Genomic DNA, 26,188 nt, shown 5'->3' with positions numbered 1-26,188 from the left:
ATGCTATCCCAGTGCTTGTGCTTCCCATTCATTTATGGACTGAATTCAAAGTCCTAGTCCTAATCTGCAAGGTGTTCAGTTATCTCCATGAATGCCTCACCATCTGCCAGCCACTAATCGTATGTCTACATTGCAATTAAAAACCTGTCTCTGGCCCATGCCTGCAGACTTGGGCTTGTGGGGCTCAGGTTGCAAGGCTGTTTAATTGCAGTATAGATTTCTGGGCTTGGGCTACAGCCCAAGCTCTGGGACCCTTCCACTTTGCAGGGTCCTAGAGCCCAAGCTGCAGCCTGAGCACAGAAGTCTACACTGCAATTAAACAGCCCCGCAGCCCAAGCCCTGCCCGTCCAAATCAGCTGGCACAGACCAGCCGTGGGTGTTTAATTGCAGTGTAGATATCCCATTTTCAGCCAGGGGTATGCTTACCCCTGGGGTATGCAGAAGTCTTCCAGGGGGTACATCAACTCATTTAGATATTTGACTAATTTTACAACAGGCTACATAAAAAGCACTAGCAAAGTCAGTACAAACTGAAATTTCCTACAGGCAATGACTTGTTCTATGCTGCTCTATATACTGTACTATGAAATTAGAGTACAATATTTATATTCCAGTCAATTTATTTTATAATTATATGGTAAAAATGAGAGCGTCAGCAATTTTTAAGTAATAGTATGCTGTGACACTTCTGTATTTTTATGTCGGATGTTGTAAGTAAGCAAGTAGTTTTTAAGTGAGGTGAAACTTGAGGGAATGCAAGACAGATCAGACTCTTGAAAGGAGTATAGTAGTCTGGAAAGATGGCAAACCACTGCCTTAAGACAGTCAGAGGGAAAATGTAGCTGGAAAGGCCCAGGATAAAATTCTTAGGCTGTATAGCTATAATATTCTGATTGGTAGGGTCTGAGTTGTAAGAATTCCTTGCCAAAGGAGATCAAATGAGCCTAAACCACACTACATTCAAAACATATGGTAAGATGCATCTTTTTTCCAAAGCCTTTTCCTACTAGTAAAAAAAAATAGAACCATGGGAAACAACTTTTGGATATTTCTTGTGTTATTTAAGTAGCGGTGTTCGGCACTATTATTGCTGCTTCTTCTCATTAATTATTTGTATTATGGTAGCGCTATGGAGCCATTGTGCTAGGCATTGCACAAACATAACATAGATCGTCCTGGTCCTGAAGAGCTTACAAGTTACATGTAAGAGGGTAAACAATGAGTGGATATAAGGAACAGACGGGAGCACAAGCAGACATTGGCACTTGGATATCATGATAATAGGCATTCAAGATATTTGTTATAGTGCCTAGCATGATTGGGGCCTTTACCTCTAGACACTACCTCACCAGAAATAGTAAGAAATCCAAACAGAATTTATATATTAGCTGTTGAATTTCCAAACAGATCTACTAGTGAAGATGTTTAACTATTTTAACAGACTGTTTTAGCTATTTAAGCCATTGTAATGGACAGAAATTTTGCTTTAAATAAAGTTCTGTCATTTGAAAACAAGTATTTAGTAACTCACTGCTTCGCTAATTAATGACCATGGACTCAACTCATGATTTCTTAGTAATTGCTGTTTTGTAAAATACTTAGAGACATTTTAAATCCACAAAAGGTAGAATACTAATGCAGCTCTTAATCCATATTAAAAACAAAATTGGTACTGTTTCTCTGCAGCTCAGCAAAGATTTAATACTAGAGATATAGTGAGTTATCCTGGTAGTAAGACTTAAATATTTTTTTACAAAATATACTACATAATATTTCTAGCATGTTGTGAAATAAATAGTTCAAATTGAACTATATTTTTAAAACAATGATAAAAGTGTGATTGGTGTGTTTCTCACTAATTTGGAAGCTTCAGTCATTCACAATGGGTCTGCCATCATTAGTGCAAATTATCTAGATGCAACTGTAGTTGCAATTTAATCTGAAGGGCAGGCAAGTGTGCTGCTTTCAGTAAAACTCTGTCCTTCCTCACTGAGAGAGATTTTTGAAGCTTGCAAATATTTATCTAGGCTTGTGTGGTTTGGAAGGAGGAGGAAAGAATTTCCCTTGAAATTGGCTTTATGTAAAATCTGTGAAAACCTGAGCAGTTTTAGAGGAACATTCAGTAGTAGGAATGCTGATACAGATTTTTCAAGGCTCCTCCGTAGCCTCCTAATTAGACTTCAACAAGTTGCCCAGAGCTCCTTGGTTGTTTTCCACATCAGTTCCCAACAAGTTCTTTTATAATTTTATAATCTATAATAATTTGTATTCACCTTCCAGGCTCTCACATGCATACTGCACCATTATCTTGTCTTGTTTTTAATATAGTTTGTTATAATTTAATTTTTTTGTATAGTGAAGTGGCAGAGAAACTTCACATGAAGAAGCAAGTTTTCAACTGCAAAAATCGGTAGAATGCCACAGATTTGTTTTCACATATACTCCATATTCTCCAGGTTCTTGGGGAGGGAGTCGAAGTGGGAACATTTCCTTTATTCCACAGCTCTAATTTTCATACTACCACTTAAAATTTGAACTATTGCTTTTACTTGTGTAAGAGGATTCCTGATTTATCACCTGCTGTTCATATTCCTCTACTCTGCTCAGCATTACAGTGCTAGTGAATGATGCAGATTCTGTCCATCTTGTATGAAGACCTAAGAGTTACTTCATTAAAGATTTCCAGGGAGCTTTTTAGTCCCATCCCCAGAATCCTCCTATCCTTTCAAGGCATAATTCTGTTTTCCTGTCTGAACTGTAGCAGTAATCTCACCGTAACATCGTCACTGACATTCCAGAGTGTCCAATACTGATATGTCATTGAAGGGATGAGTTGTCCCATGGTCATCTCCACTGTCCTTTTTGGTACTGACATTTTACACAGCAGTGTGTTTATCAATTGCACCCTCTCTGCAGAAACAAAACAAAAACAACATGCAGGAACAGACAACAATGATGGCCATGTTCCAGGTACCCAACAGAAAAACAATTTAGAAAACTCTGAGCAGGAGTTAGTGATCATGGGTAGAGAATGCCTTGTGTCCATATCTACCCCAGATTCTGCCTGCAGGTTTTTTAGATTATATAGCAGAGTTGATTGTGTGCATAGGGAGCTTAATTTGCTATCTGTTCTTAAACCCCAAAAGTCACTTGCACTAATTTTTTTTAAGTGTAATCAATTTTGTTCTGATTGATTTGAATAAAGACCACCGGATGGTGTGATTTTGAAAGTGACCTCCAATTTACAGCAAATGATCTTGCAGACTTTTACAAACCTTGTTTATCTTTATGTATGCGATTAGTCCTATGGACTTAAGTGGGAATACATGCATATGTAAAATTAAGTACAAATGTAACTGTTTGCAGGATTGGACCCAAGGTGACTGATTTTTTTTTTTAATATATATTGGGACACAATTTTAATGACAGTGTACGGTGCTCAATTTAGCTTTGTACTACTCCAGCGCCCTTATCCCCACGGAAACATGTCTTTTAAAAATAAACAGCCATTTTATATTGTATTCATTTTAATAGAATAATCAATTAACATAGAGCTTTTTTCCTGGGAAAATCCCAAATATTTTACCACTACTATTTTTGCATATACCACCACTGAAATGTAGCCGTCTCTGGGGTTGAGGGTAGCAGTCAAGCAGTGCAAGACACGCTGCAGCCTCTGGTATAGAGGATATTTTGCCTAAGGGCATTGGGAAGAGCACCTAATCTTACGGAAGCTGTGGAGTTTTTAACAATGTCCAGAGAGAAAAGACCTCAGTTCTTTATATTTTCTCTAATAGATGGGGAACTTGTTAATTTCAGGTTGAATTGTATTCTTATCACCTTATTATACCTTTATAACTATTGTAAAAAAAAAAAACAAAACAGCCACTAACACTTAATTATTGCCACTGTGCTGTGCATTGTGGCTCTTCAGAACTTCATGGCAACTACGGGAACAGAACATTCTGCTTGAGAAGCTAGAAGCACAGGTCCCGACCCTTGAATTTAAGGGAGAAATTGCCATTAGTCATTCGTGACCCACAGTGAAGTTCGCAAAAAGAAAAGGAGTACTAGTGGCACCTTAGAGACTAACAAATTTATTAGAGCATAAGCTTTCGTGAGCTACAGCTCACTTCATCGGATGCATTTGGTGGAAAAAAACAGAAATCTCCCCTCTGTTTTTTCCACCAAATGCATCCGATGAAGTGAGCTGTAGCTCACGAAAGCTTATGCTCTAATAAATTTGTTAGTCTCTAAGGTGCCACAAGTACTCCTTTTCTTTTTGCGAATACAGACTAACACGGCTGCTACTCTGAAACCTGTCACAGTGAAGTTCTTCTTCCATCCAGTAGATAGCAGTGTTACACTTACAAGGCAAATACTTCATTGCAATATTGCTACAGAAGTCCTGAGTTTAGACTGTGTACTTGAAGAAATAGAATTTTCAATAACTTACGGTTGAGTGACCTTTTCTTTTCCCCTTATGTTCTTTTGTCACAAATAAAAAAAATTTAAAAAAATACTGCAGTCAGTTTGATTGCCTGGATGAAAAAAGGAGATTAATTTACTATTACTACAGATCTTTTTAATGACTCAGTCTATGGTAATTGACATTCCTGCTTTACACAAGCAATTGATATTTAACAAACTCATTGTTGTATGTGAAAACTGTGGTGACCAGATTACAGACCCAGCAACCCAGTACATTGACATGACTTAATCAGCAAAGGCCTCAGAAAAGGAATACTGAAAAGCAGTTAGCTTAGTTTATAATTTACACTAATTAAGTCCCCGCCCTCCCCCGCCCCCCCCCCCGCATTGTGACTGAGCTGTACAGAATAGGAGTTGAGAACTCTTTTAACAGTAATAAAAATACACATGAACTGAAGATAAAGCGTAAATTTGTTTTCAGCAGTGATGGACCAAAACTGACCTAAAATAAAAACATAAAAAATAAAATAACCCTTCTGCTTATTGTTGCCAACTTCCACAATTGTGTTGCCAGTCTTGTACTATTTGATGTTTTTCTTAAAACCCCAGCTGCAAGGGTGATTTGGCTACTTGAGAATCTCAGCTTTCATTTAAGAGAGAAGAGAATATTCAAATTCATGTTTGCCAAGAAAAGCTTGAAAATGTGAACCATATAAAGGGTTAAAACCCAGAAAGCCAAAAAGAGAACGCCAAATGTATTATTTTAAAAACTCTTCAGATTTTTTTTAAGCTACTCTCATGATTTTGGGGGCCTTATTCATGATTTTTGAATGCTGACTGTTAGTAGTAGTATACAACTCAACATGAGTTTATTTGAAGGAATATGGATAAGATAATATAAATGGTTTGGATTGTAATTAAAGCCTAAGCTGTACTAGGTTGGTGGTGGGACAGAGTCGTAGAAAAGGAAGTGGTGATACCTAGAGGTACATTCCAGGTGAGGTCCAATGGATACTGATATGTCTTTTGTAAAGATGTAGCATATGCTTCCTACAGTATGCCCTTTGGCTGTGCTGCCAGGTGCCATAGCCACATTTCCCCACCCCCTCCACAAGCATTCTTCCCCCGAGGCAGTTGAATGCTGTATATATTGTCCTGTGCCCATGGAGCTCCGACAGATGTGTTATAACTGCTGCTGGTGCAGGGGAGCGATGTTAGGGGATCATCAAAGACTTCTATGTATGCTGAGTTGCTGTGGAATCATAATAAAATGTAGCCAGACTGGTTTTCTTCCCTAGGTCTTAAAGCACTTTGCTGTGGGAAAACATCATTATACAGATGGGGAAAGACAGGAAACAAGAACCGAAATGACTTTCCAAAGTCAGAGAACAAATCAGTGGTAGACCTGGGAACAGAACCCAGGTTCCCCGGCCTTCCAGTCTTGTTCCCCCTTAGGCTCAGCTGGCTGTCAAATAGCAAAGGGTTTAAGGAAACAATGTCTGTGTTCTCTGTACACTTCTTGGGCAAACCACTGGTGTGTGTTGGAGGATTATAATTTTACCTATGGATAAGCTGTAGAAGAAAAAGAACTCTGAATAAATTAAGACCCTGTTTTCATGCAAATATATTTAATAATATAAAAGAGAAATACAAAACTGTTTTAGAGAAAACTTTCCAATTGGATATAATTCTATCTTAACATGTGCTTGTATTTGACTTGAAATAGACCACGGGAAAGGCTGGAACTGATTCCATTGGGATCAAAGCTTGAAGACTTAAATTGAATTCAAAGCATGAAATGTAATATCTCCTTCTGCAGCATGGTCATAGAATAACCAATTGCTTTTTAGTAATGTCCATTTTCAATATCGGATTCACCACTGGGTGATAGTTTGTTCAATTACTAGACAAGTATTTGGGGGCAATGTAGAGCCCTAAGAAGAGTTATTACAAGTAATATACAAGTTTTTCAGTAACGAGCTGAGAGAGTCTCCAAATGAACTGGGGCTTGTGGCCATGCTTCATCTCTATCACTGATCAAAGCATAAGAAAAGAGAGAACACACTTTGTGAACTACAGTGCCTCAATCACTGTTCTGTTTTATTTTATATACCATGCTCATCACCATGGTATCTGAGTGCCTTCCAGTAGTGCAATAAGCAGCGTGACTACACATCTGTCAAGTGTTTCTTTCTCTCGTTCTCTGTTGGTTATGTGAGTTTTGGTCTTGAATTTAGGACATCAATACCAATATTTAATAGGTTATGGCATAAAGCATTCCCAAGACATTATTAATAATTACAGTACTGCAGCAATACATTGATTCATATCTGCACTCTTTACAGACCTCTGACAGTGCCATTAGTTCAGTACATAATTGAGTAGTAAGTTAATCAGGAAACATTCACCCCATTAAACAAAACATGCTTGTTCTGCAGATGTCCGTAAATTAGAGCATGAATTATTGACTGCTCTGGCATGGTTTGTGTTAGGAAGTTTATGAGCTCATTAACTTTGATCATTTTAGATATCAAGGTGTATTTTTTTTATGCTGCCATTAAAAAAAAAATCTTCTACTGATCCAGCTTAGGAAGAGTTTTCAACTTCATAAGGAACATACTTGGGAAAAATTGAATGTACCATAAATTAGCTGTGTATAATAAGCACAAACTAAAGAGGTTCCATACTCCCTAAGATCTACGCATTATATCATTTCAAACGTTGCTTTAATATAAGCTTATAACTGCACTCACTGAGACTTAAACATTCAGAATTATCACCTCTTCCTCCCTCTGGTCCATGTAAAATACTGTAAGTAAACAGTTTTCCTCTCTGCTATTCTAATCACATCATGCTTTCCACACTGGATCCCTCCACTGGCTTTCTCTCTTTCCATATAGAGTTAGAGCTTCTTATCCTGAGCTATACAGCTTTGCCCATCTCAAGCCTTGTCTGTATTTCTCCCATCTGTAAAACTCACATCTTTTGCATGACATTACAGTGCCAACTGTGTGCCACAATATGGGTTTGATCCAGTTCCTATTAAAGTCAGTGGGAGGCTTTCCATTGACTTAAATGGGATGTTGATCAGGTTTGATATCTGCACCCACTGTCATTCCAAATTAGGGTTACCAGGTGTCTGGTTTTTGACTGGAACGCCTGGTTTAAAAGGGACCATGGTGGTTCTCGTCAGAGGTGCAGCAGGGCTAAAACAGGCTCCCTGGCTGCATGCGGCTCCTGGAAGCAGCCGGCATGTCCCTGTGGCCTAGGCACAGGGGCAATTAGGGAAGCTCTGTGTGCTGCTCCCGCCTCAATCGCTGGCTCTGCAGCTCCCATTGGCCAGGAGCCACTTCCAATGGGAGCTGTGGGGGCAGTGCCTGTGGGCGTCGGCAGCATACATTGCGGAGAGTCGCCTGGTCACCCCAGTGCCTAGGAGCCAGACATGCCAGCCACTTCCGGGAGTCACGCGGATCCAGGGCAGGCAGGGAACCTGCCTTAGCCCTGAGATAAGCACTGCCCAGCTGAAGTCCAAACTCCCTCCCAAACCCCTGCCCCAGGTCAGAATTCTCTTCTGGAGCCCACACCCCAAACCCAGCTCTGAGCCCCCTCCCTCACCCAAATGGCCTCCTACAGCCTGCACCCTGTACCCCAACCACCTGCCCCAGCCCTGAACCCACTCCCTGTCTCTGAATCCCTCAGCCCAGAGCCCCTCCTGCATCCCGAACCCCACATCCCCATCTGGAGCCCTCACCCCCTCCTACACCCCAACCCCCTGCCCCAGCCCAGTGAAGATGAGTGAGGGTGGGGTAGAGCAAGCAATGGAGGGAAGGGGGATGCAGTGAGTGGAGAGCGGGGCAGGATTGGGGCCTCTGGGAAGGGGTGGGGTGGGGAGCGTCAAGCGTATTTAGTTTTGTGTGATTAGAAAGTTGACAACCCCTATTCCTAATCCTTTGTGTAGTATCTATCTAGTGTCAACTCCTAGAGGTATTGATTTCATTTTCCAGTCCCTTGGAAATGCTGACATTTCAACATTTGTTTTCATCCTGAAATGGAAATGTCATTGTTTCTTTATGGAATAGAAATTCCAAAAAAAATTGATTTGGAAATGTCTAAATATTTACGTTTTTGATTGAAATGAAACATTTTGACATTTCAAAATAAAAATATTTCATTTCAGTTTATTGAACTGTCCCCAAATGCTTAATTTTGAGTCAGTTCAATATTAAACTGGATTTTCCAATAGTGGTACATTGCTTTATGAAAACTGTTGTTTGGGAATATGGTGACCCAGTTCTCCACTATAGGCCAGGCTCCCTGGCTGGACACCACCTCCAATAATACAGCCAGAATCATCTGACTACTGGTTTAGGCCTGCTTTGCATTGTGGGATATGTAGTACTCCAGGAAACCCAGTCCATAGGCGAGTATGGGGATTTAAACTGCAACTCCCACAAGCCAATATACAGATGGGGAAATAACAGTTAATGCTGTGTTGAGTGGATTACAAACAAAATAATTTGGGTCAATTTAAAAAAATGAAATATTCCAATTTGGGTCAAATCAACTCAAAATAAAATATTTAATTTCACATTTCCCCCCAGAAAAATGATTATTTTTTTTTGGAAAAATCAAATTTTTTTGCAAACTTCATTTTATGGAAAATCATTGACAGAAAAATTCCAACTAGCTTTAGCCTGGAGGGTGGTTAAACAGAGCCTGTCTTGGCTTTTCCTCACCCCCTGGGAGGTGAGGGCTCCTGACCCATTTTTTACTGCTAAGGGGGTGATGGGCCCCAGGTGCCATGTGGTCAATCTAGGTGTGGTTAGGAGGATCCTGACTAATCTTTCTCTTCCCCCTCTCCCCTAGGGGATGTGATGAGATATAAAGGCGCTTTTTAAGCACCAGTGCATAAGGGGTTACAAGGAGAACTCTGGCTCCCTGCCTATCAGGTGGTTGATCTGGGAGTGGGGTGGGGCTAGGAGACTGTAAAATTGCAGGGAAGCAGTTGTAGCAGCTGTAAGGAAGGGTGTGTTGCTGGAAACAGCGCAAGCCTCTGGTGGTTTTTTAAGGGAGGGTGTGTTGCTGGAAACAGCGCAAGCCTCTGGTGTTTTTTTACCAAGTGCTCTGAGTTGCTTTGCTTTTGTTTTGAATTTTCCTTATGTTAATAAAGAAAAACTCTGTGGAGAGGGATTTGAGCTGAACTAAACTTTGGGGTTTTCTTTTACATTGTAAACTGGCGTATCTATCCACTGTCTCCTGTTCCATCTGCCACCAGAGCAGAGGATGAGATGCAGAGACAATGTGTCAGACTTGGGGGCTGTTGTCAAAGGAGAAGGCTAGCCTAGCTGTCTTCAGATATCATCTGACCCTATTACAGCTTTGGTAGCTTCCCGATGTTCCCAGTAGAGCTGGATGGACAATTCTGTTTCACACCTTTTGAGATTTTTTTGTTCTGCATTGAAACAAAAACAAAAACTATAGAACGTTTTCATGAAATGGAATTGTGTTGAAACAGACATTTTCAGATTAGAAACATCAGATTTTTTATTTATCTCTCTCTGTCAAGTCAGAAGTGACTGGAGAGTATGCCCTGGACCCAAGGAGCCTTCCCACTGAAAATTTTGCCTCAATCTGAAACATTATGGGGTTCAATGTCAAAAAAGGTCTGATCACATCTAGCTCCCAGTTCAGTGTGAATTTGATGGTGGCATGAGCCCAGATGTTTATGTTCAGTTTTTATTTTGGCAGGCTGAAAAATTTCACTGAGTGATGCAAGTGAGAAAAGGGAAATAGTGATTTTTTTAACAGTTTAATTCCAGCTAAACCAGACTAGAATTTCATGGGACCAGAAAAAAAGGGCATTTCTCTAGCCAGAGGGCTTTCTCACTGCTGAATTTCAAAGGCTCGTTACAAATAACGAAGGTGTATTTAAAAAAAAAGTTGTCGTCGTCACAGGAATGTTATATAAAGGAAAGGGTTACATTGAAAGATCACTACCTCTTCACCCTCCATAACTTCCAAAGCCGTTCTCTGCCAATTTCTACCGCTGCTTCTTCACAACAATTAAACACATCAACATAATTTGAAGTTCAGACACATTATAGGTACATTATACCCCATCTATCTATTTCATCCAATAATACTGAAGGGGTTAATACACCTATCTCAGCAACATGTGTTTACTACCATCTCCCTGCAAATTACAATAATAGTCTGAGAATGCTGCAACAGCAGAATGGTGCTATAAGGCCAAACCCAAGTTGTTGTTCATCAGCATTTCTGTGCACTACTATTGCAATTACAAGTATTAAATAGCTCAATAATCACTTGTGTGGGGGGAAAGGCTTCCTTGATTATGTAGCTGGGAAATCAGCAGGTCTTTACAGAGACTATTGTTAGTGAAAAATATTACACATCTGGTACCATATAAAACAGCCGTAGTGCTGTTTCCCTCTCAGGGTCTTCAGAACTCGGAACTCCTTTCCATTTTTTCCACTTTCCACCAAGTATGAGAATGATAGTTTGGTTTAACTTGAGTGTTCATTCAAAGTTCAAACCAAAACAAAGCCCTTTTTGCGAGACAAAATTTTCTTTTAAAAAAAATTTTTTTTTTTATTTTTAGTCACTTTGTTACTTCCCCGATCTAACCAGAAGTGGAAGTGCCAAAATACTAAGAGACAGGTGGTTTCTGTATTATTGCTCATGCTATCAGAAATCTCATCTGTGGTTTGGACAAGTGTCTGAATTTGGGGAGCTTAGCGAAGCCGAACAGAACCATTTTACTATTACCAATTCCTTCACCCAGTTTTCTTCCATATGCACTGTAAATGTTAGAGGAGGAGTTTTGAAATTAAGTGAAACATGGCATAAAAGTCATTGATATGAAAATCATGTCACACATAGTTCCCTATTGCTCTGATATGCTGCTTGCTAGTCTGCCATGTCATACACTGAAAACAAAGCTTTTTAGTTCACTAATTTGCATGGTACTAGAAGCAGTGGGCCCTGCTGCTCATAAGTATAAGTATACAACCTATTGTTGATGCACTTGAGATGACAGAGTTGAGTACAGATGTACCCATTCTTTGTAATTTTTATTGTATTTATTAGTTTGGAATATCTTGTCTTGCTCAATCCACCACTGAAGGGAATATTTTCTACATTAATGCAGTACTCGTAGTTCTGTCCTCAGCTTGCTACAAGATCTTCGGCATGACTTTCATTCCTCTGTGCTTAAGTTTCCCCATTGTAAAATGGGTATAGTGATCATCATCTCCTGTGCCTTGTGGGGCTGTTGTGCAGCTTGCTTCATTAGTGTTTGCAAAGCACTTTGAGAGCCCAAAGATTAAAGATGCTTGTAAATATGCCAAGTGCACAATAGCCTTCTGGGTTTTCTGTTGAAACTGGTTTTCCTGCACAAACATGTATGTGTTTCAGATATCCTAGTTGGAAGGATTTTATCTCAGGAGCCTGTGTTACATCTGGTAGCTGCAACACATCTTTATCAAAGACAAGTTTTCTTTCCCTCCCTCAGATGGACCCAGAGGGTACGTCTACACTGCAATTAAAAACCCACGGTTGGTCCATGTCAGCTGACTTGGGCTTGTGGGGCTTGGGCTGCGGGGCTGTTTAATTGCAAGGTAGACTTCCAGGCTTGTTCTGGAGCCCGGGCTCTAGGACCCTGTGAGTGGGAGGGTCCCAGACTTCAGGCTGCAGCCTGAGCTGCAACATCTACACCATAGTTAAACAGACGTGTTCCAGGAGCCCAAGTCAGCTGGCAGAGGCCAGCCATGGCTGTCTAATTGCAGTGTAGACATATGCAGAGAAACCAGACTAAGGCACTAGGCCCTAAGGCCACTCCTTCTGCACAAGGAGCAACAGCAGCAGCCGCAAGGAACCGGGGGGAGGACTTCGCAACCCCTGACATCCTTGAATTTCCTTCCTCAAAGCAGCTTGCAGCAGATGCATCTGAAGGCAAAGGGGGTAAGTCAGGGCCTTCCAACCCTCTCTGCCCTGTACCATACCCAGAGAGGATTTACCCAGAGTACTTTAGCCCTTTCCCCACCCTCTACCAGCAGCAGCAGCTAGGAGGAGCTTCACAGTCCCCTAGCACCATGTTCACACTGCTCATACTTAACAGGATATCTTTTTTCTCGTTTTCCATCTCACCACTGCTAATTGGTCTGTTTATCCCAACACCCTCCTGCCACTGCAACCCACAGCTACCTAATCCTTCTGCTCTTCTTTCTAGGTCCCCAGAGCACTCCTCTAGCCTTTGGGCTAGAGGTGAGGGGTGTTTTTTGTGAACAGAGGTGTTCCTCCTGGCCAGCACTAGAGGCTGTTGTCTCCTCCGGCTGCCAGAGCCATCTATATAAGACTCCCCCTGACCCAATACCTCTGCAGGGAGTGAATGTGCTAGGGGCCAAGAAGGGGGAGAGACTTGATGAGTTCCTGTATTTTAGGGCAAGGGGATGGGGGAAGAAGCATAGATAGGAGAGATAGATGGGAGCTGGAGGAGGGGGAGTTAGAGGACAGACAAGGGAAATGGAAAAGAGGGTGGGGAGGGTTAGAGAGAGTGAAGCTGATGGGAAATGGAGCAGCTCATTTTACAGACAAAATGGGGTTGGGAACTGCCCCTGCATTTGTTGCAGGGGGAACAGGGATTGTCATCTGCACCTGAAGAGGTGGAAATAAAATGACTACAGATAAGTTCACAAGTTCACAGAAATTGTGCGGAGTTTTGTAACCTAAAACAATTATTTAAACAGATCGTCATTAGAGCGACATGGACCAGGCCAGCCTGAGTGCTAGTCATCCTCCTGATCATGTTGCTTGGCTGCCATATCCCTTTCACTCATGCTTTGTCTGTGTTTCTACTTTCTCAACTGTGAGCTTTTTGGGGCTGGGGCTGTGTTGTGTTCTGTGTTTGGAATGTGTTCAGCATATCTTGGGTATTACAGCAGCGTTAATAAATAATAAAATAATAATAATTAATACTTAATTGTAAAAGGCTGGGAACGTGTGGATGAGTGAACATGTGTTTGTCCAGTGTCCACACTCCTGTCCAGAAAATCTTTAGACCTGATTCTTCTCGTACTTACTCATGTTCTACCCTGGCTTAACTCCACTAATTTAAACACAATTACTCTTGATTTAGGAGGCAGGAGACTCAGGATTTATGAGCCCAGATTTACATTTCATAAGTAGTAAAAGTTATTTGATTTGGCATTTGCACTAGTGGATCTAGCAAAGGGAAGAATTTATCTCTAAAGTGGAAATATTAACTGTACTTTTGTATGTGTGTTACAGCCATAACATTTCTTGGACATAATGGTATATATTCAGCATTCTTTGTCTATTGGGGGGATTTTTAAAAAAAGAATAAAATGATATGAAAGATTATAAAACATGTACAATATGTACCTCTGTATGAATCATAATGATCCATACTAGTATATTAGTTAATGATCATATCAGATTCTTAATATATACTTAACAAGAATATAAGAACAGCCATTCTGGGTCAGACCAATGGTCCATCCAGCCCCGTATCCTGTTTTCCAACTGTGACCGGTGCCAGAGGCTTCAGAGAGAATGAACAGAACAGGGCAGTTTATTAAGTGATCCATCCCCCTGTCATATAGTCCCAGCTTCTGGCAGTCAGAGGTTTAGGGACACCTGAAGCATGGGGTTGCATCCCTGACAATCTTGGCTAATAGTTGCTGATAGACCTATCTTCCATGAACTTATCTAATTGTTTTTTGAACTAGGCAAAGTTCAAATGAAGCATTATATGGTTTGGGTCCTGGTTTTATGAGAGTTTGCTTCCCTCCACATGTGTTACCGTGTCCGATGATATCAGCTGAATTGTCTGATCTTGATATTTCCTTGGTTTAAATAGGAGGTTATGGATGGCAAGACTTCCTCTGTAAAGACCTTAAAGTTTCCCCTGTTTTATCCACTAGAGCCTGAAATGGATGATCCTTTTTGTTGCAAGGCACTTCTGCTTTCCTGGGCTCATCTTTAGGGAAGGGAGTGGTGAGGAGTTTTGATTAAAAAAAAAAATTAACAAGCATCCTGGGGTATAGGCACTGAGGTGAGTCGGAGGGAGGTTGGATTTTCACCCACTAATTTATGGCTGTTGGGGAGAACTTCTCAGGTTTGTATGGAATTTTCAGCTGTCTTAATCTAGTGGATATTGGTAGCCTGCACTTAAGAGTTCAAGATGAATGCCGTTTAAATAATCCTGAATAAGTAACATATACTTAATGTCATATAGCTGTATTAGGAAACATCTGAATGTTATACAGCTTGGATAGAAATACAAATGACAAGTTATTGTGTATGTAGATTAGTAGTTTTGAAACAATCACTCAAAGGTTCAGATTTCAGCTAAAATGGTGAGTATCAAAATCAGTTAGGGAACGGTTCAGACTAATTGCTTGCCAAATTTTTGAAATGAATAATTTAAAAGCATGCAAGTGCAAATAATACATTAAACATGAGTACATTTCAAAAAATCAGGAGTACAAAAGTGGCCATTTTAAACATTAAGTGGTTTTTTTTTGGTTTTTTTTTTTTAGGAAAAAAAGATTTTTCCTAAGGGTCCCTCTCCTATGAGAGCCTCTCAAAAAAGTGCCAACTTCAGCGCCTCATAAGAACCTATTGCCTCACAGGATCAGGCCTGAAAAGATTTTAAAACCCCAAATATATATTGAAGTGTACAAAAGTAACAGAGGGAGCAATTACTTTTACCATACTGGTGTAACATCAATTAATATTTTGCAAAGAATGCTTGATAAACATTAATCTTCCAAACATCTCTGAGAAGCTCTCTTCACAGACAGGAAGACTAGGATCGAGAGATCCCAGGGACTTTTCCTGGGGCACAGACAGTAGCAGCATCACAGTCTGAAGGAGCTTCTAACTCCTACCTACATTCAGGCATCATTAGAATGTGCCTTTCCCTCATGTACTGAAACTAGCCTTACACAGAGATGTATGTCGTAGTCCATAAAGACCAGACAGCATATGTTAGTATGTTAGTAAACTGAATACAGAAGCGTTCTGTTGCTGCTGCTTTGGCTTGATGGGTTAGCCAAAATTCATGGCCTGGCAGGATTGTTTCTGTTAGGAAGAGAAAATGGTGATATGAGTCAAGTAATATTGTTTATTTACAAAAGAAAGCATAAAAGAAAGCCTGTCTCTCTGTAATGTGTACAAACAAACAGCAGTAGGCAATTTCCTTCCTCAGAAATCCCTGAGTCTGCCATTCCAGCGAGCTCCGGGCTTAAGAAGCCCTGTCTCTCAGCTTCCTCTGAGGGTCACACTCTTTCTCCTGTCTTTCTTCCTCCAGACCTAGCCTGAAACCAATATCCTACCCCCAGAATTGGCAAGCAGGGAAACCCCTAAGTCACACAACTTATCTCTCACCTGCCATGCACACTCGTGTTTCAAGCAATAGCCCACATTGTCTGCAGCTGCTTTTACTGCATAAAAGGACTTGATTACTCCTTTGGTTGAGGCTGGAAGAAAGTGCTTGGTACATTCATTTGCATTTATTCAGTCTGTGGAGTCTTTCGATGCAGGACTCACTATGCAATATAGCACTATAATGGACATCCTGAGACAAACAATTGGTACGTAAACATTATCACATAAATGCACAATAATAGGTATGAAGACAAACCTACAAGGCTAAAACTTGATGAACTTGCAATTTTTGTGTCACATCATCTATGGATTGTTGCTCAGAAGGTTAATAGGAGAGTAATCCTAGCTTTATTCCAGGAAGCTCTCAGAGCCAGGCTAGAATTAAAAAATGATCAAAGTTATTTTAAAATGGAAAGAAATTGCTCTCCTGTTGAGGCTTTGTCTGTTAACTCTGTGCCTAGAGTGAAGTTTTACAGCTGAGTTTAAAACCTCTAAAAAGAAGAGAAATGCTGACTCATCCTGCACTGTGCTGTATGAACAGGAATACGTTATAATTTCTGGATTTATTTTCTTGTCACAGTTAAGGAGCCGCAGGGGTTTTTCCATTCCTAATTATATAGTGCAATGTGTTGCTGTTTCCATCTTACAAATAATAAGTAGAAAATTAAAGTCACAAATGCTGTATGAAACTGACAGATATGATTGAAATATTGTGGGGGGAAGGAGGGTAGAACAAGTATACTATTAAAAAATATCAATAAGCAAATGCAATAGTAGCAATAGGCAACAAACTGGTAACTTCCTATGAAAGCTGCATAACCATACTACATCAATCTCAGATTCCAGCAAGCTTCCACCATAATAGATTATTCAGTCAAAGAAGTGGTTAAGGTATATACAGGTAAATTCACATTATCCAAGCTGCATCAAATTGTGGCTTGTCGAAATTCAGAAATCAGAATTCCAGTATGTCCCTCAAGAGATCTGGATAATTGGTGTTTACCTATTTCTGGAAGGAAAGCATAGCTTTAATTCCACATATAAGGGGCCTATTCTATTTTTTGCCTGTAAGTCCCATTAATATTAAAAATTGTTCCTTCAAGGGGCCCACCAGTCTGAAGTCTTGGCTGCTGCTGACTACAATAAGCAGATAGTTCTGTCCCCTACCAGGGCACTAGGTTTCTGGTGCCCAGAAGAAGCTCTCCTAAATGCATCCCAACATCTTATGCAGCCCCATTCAGCTGCTTCCCTTTTGGTGACACAGGGCTTCTGTTGCCAATCCTACAGCTGTGGTGGTTTGGGGAACCAGAACAGTGAACAGCGTGCTGCAGCAGTGCAAAAGGAGCCTGGTTCATTGTGTATCAGCCCCCTTCTGCCCATTTGAGCTCAGGGATCTTTGATCTGACCCAAGAGAGCAAAGGGAAGCTCATCTGCAGATGGCCAGTCCCATGACAGGATACAATGACCACAGCACAGACCAAAGCAAAGTGCAGTCAGTTGTAGGGACCAGGTGCCCCCGCTTTCCTTCTAGCTAAACCAATACTGGGTCACCATCCTCAATTCCACATTTGAGGTGTCTAGATGTGGGGAAGCTTTACATTTCCCTGCAAGCTTCATGGAAATTCATCTCAGTCTGTGGTGCGGGGAGAAACGTTTTGCCAACTGGTAACCCCAGCTTCCAGAAAATTCTGACAAAGGTGAATGCTTCCCAGAGAAGAACCATTATTATTTATTTATTTCTATTGCGATAGCACCTAATCGTCTCAACTGTGTTTGACCCCATTGGGCTGGGCACAGTACAAACAGAATAAAAGAAAACCTCCTGCCCTTGAGAGCTTACAATCTAAATCAATAAGACAAAAGGTGAGAGAAAGGGACTGTTTTAATCCTACATTGTACAGCTTGGGAACTGAGGTACAAAAATTCTAGGTGATTTGGCCAAGGACACACAGGAAGTCTGTGGAAGAGCAGGGAATTAAGTCCCACTCCAGTACCTGAACCACAAGATCACTTTTTCCCTCTAAATATTATGTTGTATTAAGTTAGTCACAAAAAAACCCAAACAAACAAACATCCAGATCACGAGGGAAGATTTCAAAATGTCTACAGGCATACACTACTCTGTTTATAATCCTTATTATTCAGTTGTCTTGGGAGAACAATCTGTTCTGTTTTTTAAGTTGCTAAAAAGCTTGGACTGGATTTGCTGCTTCATAAACTGCCTTCTCTTTAGCATCTGGATTTCTGATATTTTATGTGTTCTAGCAATATCTATTCACTTATTTACATCAGTCTTACCACCCTGATTTATCAGCAGCTTGCAGACTTTCAGTGAATTTGGCATACAAGTTTGTCATGTCCTGAATCATTTTGTCCATGTTAGCAAATGCACAATTTTTAGCAAGCACATTTAACCCAGAAATTCTTCTATGGGGTGACTTTGACCTTCATTATAAAATGTACAACCAGTGGGCTATTTTTTTGGGTGACACATTGACCAAATATATTGTGATATGCTCTCGGTATTCTTTCACTTCAGCTGACAGACCAAACCAAATATGGTAAATGAATTCCAAAACTTCTCAGATTGGGGCTGATTCTCATTTACACTAAAGCCCCTTTAAATTACTCTGGCAGTGAAAGATGGCTCTAACATGGATATAGGTGTATTTCCCCCCTCCCCCCCCGTTTTAAGTCCACTTTATACTTCCAGAGCAGTATACAAGGGCCTTAGTGTAAATGGGAATCAGATCTGTGTGTTGGAGCATGTGTCTAGCAAATGTAGATTCTGTTGGTGGCTCAGATAATATGTTTACTGGGGCCATATCTGTACCTAAGCAGACAACATGTCCAAGGCATAAGCATATAGTCAGCATCTGTACTTCTATATACTTCAGCAGGAGTGTGGTTTTGAGGGCGGCACTATAGAGTTGGTAAGTCAGATGTATGTTGAGAAGGGTTTTAGGCAACATCCCTGCTTTACTCCTCATTCTTCCTTGAGGTCTGTAAGGTTTTGCTTGTGTTTTTTTAAAAAAAAAAAGAGAGAGAGAGAGAGAAACACTTGCATATTGAAACCAAGAATTACATTTTTTCCTAAAAAGAAAAGGAGTACTTGTGGCACCTTAGAGACTAACAAATTTATTAGAGCATAAGCTTTCGTGAGCTACAGCTCACTTCATTGGATGCATTTGGTGGAAAAAACAGAGGAGAGATTAGACAGTGTAATGTAAATACCCCAGAATACAAAAGAGTATGCAGCTACCCAAGCAGAGTTTAGAAAGGATCTAATATACCCTACCCTCATTATACCTATTGCCGCAGGTGCCCCCCCCCCAAAATTGAGCAAAGTACAGTAACTTTTTGACATTTTGTTGAGTTTACTTAAGAAAGAGAATAATTAAATCATTCAGTCCCATTAATTTATCTCCTACATGCTTCTGCCTCAGGTGGCCAGACTGGCCAGTCCTGGATCATTTATATTGGAGATTTATTTTCATGAGTTGTTTATATTTGTGTATGTTATCAATCTCAATATGTTGCCAGAAGCACTTGCAAAAAAATATGGTATGTTTTTTAAGTGAGAGAGTAAAATGAATCCCCTAATCTTCAGTCCCATGTTATTCTTAAATTGTGCTCTGGAGAGCATTAGAAGAATGAAACCATCAACCTAATGATACATTAAGAGTGAGAAATTTAAATGTATCTGGTTGCAAAAGGTTAAAACATAGAATAATTTAACAATGTGATAAAGGCTGTGTTTTTAGTGGTGGTGACCAGTATGGATTGTTTCCTATCTAGTAGTTAGTGATTTACACAATATTTCCCCCTTAGATAATAGTAATATTGTATTGATTTTTAAGCTTTGACTAAGAATAAATAGTCTTTATCAATTCCAATTCAGAAGAAGACCACTATGAGGCTCTCCATTAAATGCTGACTGCATTGCAGTGGGAACCACACTAACTGTACTTGTCTAAAGCAGGCCTGACCAACACCCAGACTTCAGCGCTGCAATGTGTTGATGCTAGTATTTGTGGTCTGTTGTGACTCTTTGAGACCTCCCTATTCTATAGAGCCCAGCAGAGGTTCATTTACGCTCTGGTAAAACACTTTCCCTTGTACTGTTGGTTGCTTTAGGGTGTTCTAATCTTGGCCTCGTGGGCTCTGTCTTTTGGCGCTCCACACTGTCCGTTTTGAGCCAGAGTAGTTGTCATAATTATAAAGGGAACGGTAAAAACCTTTAAAATCCCTCCTGGCCAGAGGAAAAACCCTTTCACCTGTAAAAGGTTAAGAAGCTAGGATAACCTCGCTGGCACCTGACCAAAATGACCAATGAGGAGACAAGATACTTTCAAAGCTGGAGGGCGGGGGGAGAAACAATGTCAAGGTTCCTTTCCCACTCTGAATTCTAGGGTACAGATGTGGGGACCAGCATGAAAACCCCCTAAGCTTATCTTTACCAGCTTAGGTTAAAACTTCCCCAAGGTACAAACTATTTTACCTTTTGTCCTTGGACTTTATTGCTGCCACCACCAAGCGTGTAACAGATATATAACAGGGAAAGAGCCCGCTTGGAAACGTCTTTCCCTACAAAAATCCTCCCCAAACCCTACACCCTCTTTCCTGGGGAAGGCTTGATAAAAATCCTCACCAATTTGCATAGGTGAACACAGACCCAACCCCTTGGATCTTAAGAACAATGAAAAAGCAATCAGGTTCTTAAAAGAAGAATTTTAATAGAAGAAAAAGTAAAAGAATCACCTCTGTAAAATCAGGATGGTAAATACTGTACAGGGTAATCAGATTCAAAACATAGAGAATCCCTCTAGGCAAAACCTTAAGTTACAAAAAGACACAAAAACAGGAATATCCATTCCATTCAGCACAACTTATTTTATCAGCCATTTAAAAACAGAATCTAATGCATATCTAGCTAGATTACTTACTAAATTCTAAGACTCCATTCCTTTTCTGTTCCCGGCAAAAGCATCACGCAGACAGACCCAGACCCTTTGTTTCTCCCCGTCCCCGTCCAGCTTTGAAAGTATCTTGTCTCCTCATTGGTCATTTTGGTTAGGTGCCAGCGAGATTATCCTAGCTTCTTAACCCTTTACAGGTTTTTCCTCTGGCCAGGAAGGATTTAAAGGTATTTACCCTTCCCTTTATATTTATGACTGTAGTCTATAAATAAATCAAAGAGGAGGGGCCGCACCTAAGGAGTGATCATTCAAAAAGTCATCATGGTGGCAGTATTGTTCTGTGTGTCAGGTATTGGGAGGTTAGAAGACTGAGTGAACGTCACCATTCTAATTCCTTAACATCATGTCAAGGTTCCTTCCCCACTCTGAACACTAGGGTACAGATGTGGGGACCTGCATGAAAACCTCCTAAGCTTACTTTTACCAGCGTAGGTTAAAACTTCCCCAAGGTACAAACTACTTTACCCTTTGCCCTTGGACTTCCACTGCCACCACCAAACGTCCGGATTTACTGGGAAAACGTTGTTTGGAAACGTCTTTTCCCCCCAAAATACTCACCAAAACCTTGCACCCCCCTGCCTTGGGAAGGCTTGATAAATATCCTCACCAATTTGCATAGGTGACCACGGACCCAAACCCTTGGATCTTAAGAACAATGAAAAAAGCATTCAGTTTCTTACAAGAAGAATTTTAATATAAGAAAAGGTAAAAAGAATCACCTCAATAAAATTAGGATGGTAAATACCTTACAGGGTAACTAGATTCAAAACATAGAGAATCCCTCTAGGCAAAACCTTAAATTACAAGACACAAAGACAAGAATATTCTTTCTATTCAGCACAGTCTAATTTCTCAGCCATTTAAAGAAATTGTAATCTAACGCATATCTAGCTAGATTACTTACTAAGTTCTAAGACTCCATTCCTGTTTTGTCCCCGGCAAAAGCATCGCACATTTGTCCCCTAATGCCCCTACTCTACTTGCGCTACATTGATGACATCTTTATCATCTGGACCCATGGAAAAGAAGCCCTTGAAGAATTCCACCATGATTTCAACAATTTCCATCCCACCATCAACCTCAGCCTGGACCAGTCCACACAAGAGATTCACTTCCTGGACACTATGGTGCTAATAAGTGATGGTCACATAAACACCACCCTATATCGGAAACGTACTGACCGCTATTCCTACCTACATGCCTCTAGCTTTCATCCAGATCATACCACTCGATCCATTGTCTACAGCCAAGCTCTACGATACAACCACATTTGCTCCAACCCCTCAGACAGAGACAAACACCTACAAGATCTCTATCAAGCATTCTTACAACTACAATACCCACCTGCTGAAGTGAAGAAACAGATTGACAGAGCCAGAAGAGTACCCAGAAGTCATCTACTCCAGGACAGGCCCAACAAAGAAAATAACAGAACGCCACTAGCCATCACCTTCAGCCCCCAACTAAAACCTCTCCAACGCATCATCAAGGATCTACAACCTATCCTGAAGGACGACCCATTACTTTCACAGATCTTGGAAGACAGGCCAGTCCTTGCTTACAGACAGCCCCCCAACCTGAAGCAAATACTCACCAACAACCACACACTACACAACAGAACCACTAACCCAGGAACCTATCCTTGCAACAAAGCCCGTTGCCAACTCTGTCCACGTATCTATTCATGGGGACACCATCATAGGGCCTAATCACATCAGCCACTCTATCAGAGGCTCGTTCACCTGTGCATCTACTAATATATGTATGTACTAATATATATGCATCTACTGATATATGCCATCATGTGCCAGCAGTGTCCCTCTGCCAAGTACATTGGTCAGACTGGACAGTCTCTACGTAAAAGAATGAATGTACACAAATCAGACGTCAAGAATTATAACATTCAAAAACCAGTTGGAGAACACTTCAATCTCTCTGGTCACTCGACTACAGACCTGAGAGTGGCTATCCTTTAACAAAAAAAACTTCAAAAACAGACTCCAAGGAGAGACTGCTGAATTGGAATTAATTTGCAAACTGGATACAATTAACTTAGGCTTGAGTAGAGACTGGGAGTGCATGGGTCATTTCACAAAGTAAAACTATTTCCCCATGTTCCCCCCCCCCCACACACACACTGTTCCTCAGACGTTCTTGTCAACTGCTGGAAATGGCCCAGCTTGATTACCACCACAAAAGGTTTTCTTCCTTCCCTCCCTCTGCTGGTAATAGCTCATCTTAAGTGATCACTGTCCTCACAGTGTGTATGATAAAACCCATTGTTTCATGTTCTCTGTGTGTGTATATAAATCTCCCCACTGTATTTTCCACTGAATGCATCTGATGAAGTAAACTGTAGCTCACGAAAGCTTATGCTCAAATAAATTTGTTAGTCTCTAAAATGCCACAAGTACTCCTTTTCTTTTTGCGAATACAGACTAACACGCCTGCTACTCTGAAACTTAACACAACATGTGTCTCTAGTGGCAAGCCTCACAGAGTTGTTCACTCATACCAGCTGCTAAAGAACAGTCACCATCAACCTCTGCAGAGATGTATTTACTGTTTCTTTAAATTTGTAGGAGCTCTGCTTGGGAAGATACAAGGCAGAAGTTCTAGAGTAAAGCAGAGAGAGAGAGAAAGATAAACTTTAAGGATCATATTTTTCCTTACAGTAATAAAATTCCTTCTGTGTTTTGAACATAACTCTTCCTGTGAATCTTTAACACTGTCACTTGGAACACCTTTCCCATTAGATGCTGAACCTCTCCCACATTCTTTACTTGAGTTGCAGTTGGCCTCAACAGCATTACAAAAAATCATTTTACTTCATTTACTGGCATGAGTCCTTCACTAAAGGTGCAATACCTTTTAGAATAACTTAATTGGGCTAAAATATATATTTGAACCAGGGCCACATTTATTTATGCCATAATTCAGAACAACCCTTGGCAACATGCTTAAATCCGATTGATGTCAATACATTTAAGTATGAAACACCTTTTTAAGTGCTTTGCTGAATAGGGATGGGATTACTCCTGTGCATAAAGGCTTTGTTGTTAAGCACATACTTAAATGCTTTGTTGAATTGAGATCTAGGAGGAAAAAACTGGGGCATTCTCTCTTCAAGGAAACTGTAGTGCCAAAAAGGTGTCTTATATTCAGGGTATTTAACAGTGAGGCATATTATCTGCTGAATTATAAGAATATATTTTTAAAGACCATCTGCTATTGTTCTGCATAGAATCATAGAATCATAGAATCATAGAATATCAGGGTTGGAAGGGACCCCAGAAGGTCATGAATCCATGGTGCCTGCTGTCTCTGAAATATTTCTAATTGTGCATTGCTTTTACTGAAAAAAAATCTTCTCTTTATCAGTAAGAGTAATTTTGGCAGAAGCTTCTTGAATCTGTAGCTTGTGCTGTTAGATTGTTAGGTCTTAGTAATTAAAGTTATACATCTTCAAGAACTCTCAACTATTCTTTTGTCTAGAATTTCTTATGAATTCATTATTGTAAAAGAATATAGCAATAGTTTAGGGAAAAGATTTGTTTTTGCTTTCTTTCTAGGTCAGTACTTCTGAAAAACAATAACTTTATGAACTGGTGTTTATTGAGGAAGTATCATAAAAGAGAGAATTATTTCCCTCTTCTATAACTGTGGCAGTAACAGTTTAAAATATCGTGTATTAGAAAACAACCTTAATGTTCAGTAATTTGTCTGTGATGTCTTGTTGTGGAAACAAGGAATGACTTTTTGAACAATTCCTTCCAAGCTGGAATTTTTGTGGTGGAATTAGTGTAGGTCTTGATCTCAAACTCTGACCTTATTTTGTTTGGTTGGACCTGTGTTTTCCTGTCTTAGATTTGGTTGTATATTCATTGTTGGCTCAGTATGTATACTCTGCCTCGTACTTTGACCTTCACAACTATGAAATGCATAGCCACATAAAGGCATGTAGGAAAGTTTTAGCTTTGTGCAGTACAGATTTCCTGTATGGTCATGAGTAATATGAACATTTCAGTAAGGCTGGGAGAATACTTTGGAGACCAATTCACGATGACTGACATTAATTGTGACTCTAAATAAGCAGAGTTAAAGCTCAGCATCCTGGACTCTGTGTACCATACTCGGAAAGTGAAACTAACCAAATTTTTGCTAAGGTGCTTGTTGTTTAACATTTATATAGCTGTAGAATCTAAAGGCTACAATAGGTTGGGCTTCATTGTGCTAGATACTGCACAATCATAAATGATGAAAAGTATTCGTCATCCTAGCAAACTCCCATCCCATTTGTGTGTTCATGTACACGCAAATATCCAAAGCATTGGCCCTGAAAACCTTCTGTAAAAATTTGATTAAAAAGATATTAAAAGAACGTCTATTCCATGTTGTGTGGTGGTGTTCCAACTTTCACACTTTTCTCTACCATATCCTCTGCTCATCTCACTTGTGATTTAGTTGCTTCTTTTTATCTTCCAGCCTCCATAAATTGCCAGTGTTTGAAAACACATTCAGTGTTGTGTTCATATTTTTATTTTATTTAACATCTATTCTTTTATAACAGAAATCTTATAAACTTGTCTTTACAACATAGAGGTAAACTTAGTATCACACAAATACACAGTTATAAAGTGATGTATGGAGTCTCTAAACTGTATTAAAGAGAACTTCTACTAATCACTTTCTTCAGCCTTATGATACTGATCACATACTGTGATGGATCATTTTCTCCACTTCTTCTTCCTCTTCTATCTTGTCAGTTGATAGTGTCTTTCACTATCTGATGTTTAGGACCAATCATCTGTTTTTCTTAAATATTCATGCTTAACTTGTTTTAGTTGTCTTATCAAAACTCTATGCAATATTAAGCTTTCCTCCTTTTTCCTTCTATCTCTTTTCCTTATTTTAATATCTCAGTTTTGAGTTTAATTTTGACTATTGTTGAAAGGGTTTCTCTCCCTTCCTTAGCATTCAAAGAAAGTTCTCAAACTGTCAGGTTTGGTGGCAAGCAATGGCCCTCTTCCAGCAAATTCCAAAAAGGTCCACCAGATTTCTAAATCATCTTTTTTTCCTTTTCCCCTGTAAAACTCTGACATGAGTTATTTTTTCTGATACCAGAATTTCCCACGCTTTTTAATAGCAGTCAATAGATCTAGAGGCATCACTGCTTTTTGATCACTTTGCTATAGCAATTCTCACAGGAGATGAGTGATCAGTTCTTTATGACTTTTAGAAGAGTTTTCAGGACAATTTAATAAAAATACTAAGGAGTTACCTGACAGCTGACACCATGTTATCTCCCTTATGGAGTCTCCAATGGCTTTCCAAAATGTCTTAGT

The 26,188-nt window shown here is 40.0% G+C and overlaps 1 protein-coding gene across 1 annotated transcript in view; it reads left to right on the top strand.

Moving 5' to 3' along the window:
* DLG2 (discs large MAGUK scaffold protein 2) overlaps positions 1–26,188 on the top strand; it is a 1,500,569-nt gene that overhangs the window by 1,033,275 nt on the left and 441,106 nt on the right.

The sequence above is a fragment of the Dermochelys coriacea genome, chromosome 1 (assembly GCF_009764565.3).
Source record: "Dermochelys coriacea isolate rDerCor1 chromosome 1, rDerCor1.pri.v4, whole genome shotgun sequence".
Taxonomy (NCBI): domain Eukaryota; kingdom Metazoa; phylum Chordata; order Testudines; family Dermochelyidae; genus Dermochelys; species Dermochelys coriacea.
Note: the sequence above shows the minus strand (reverse complement) of the source record. Positions and strands in the feature narration are given on the sequence as shown.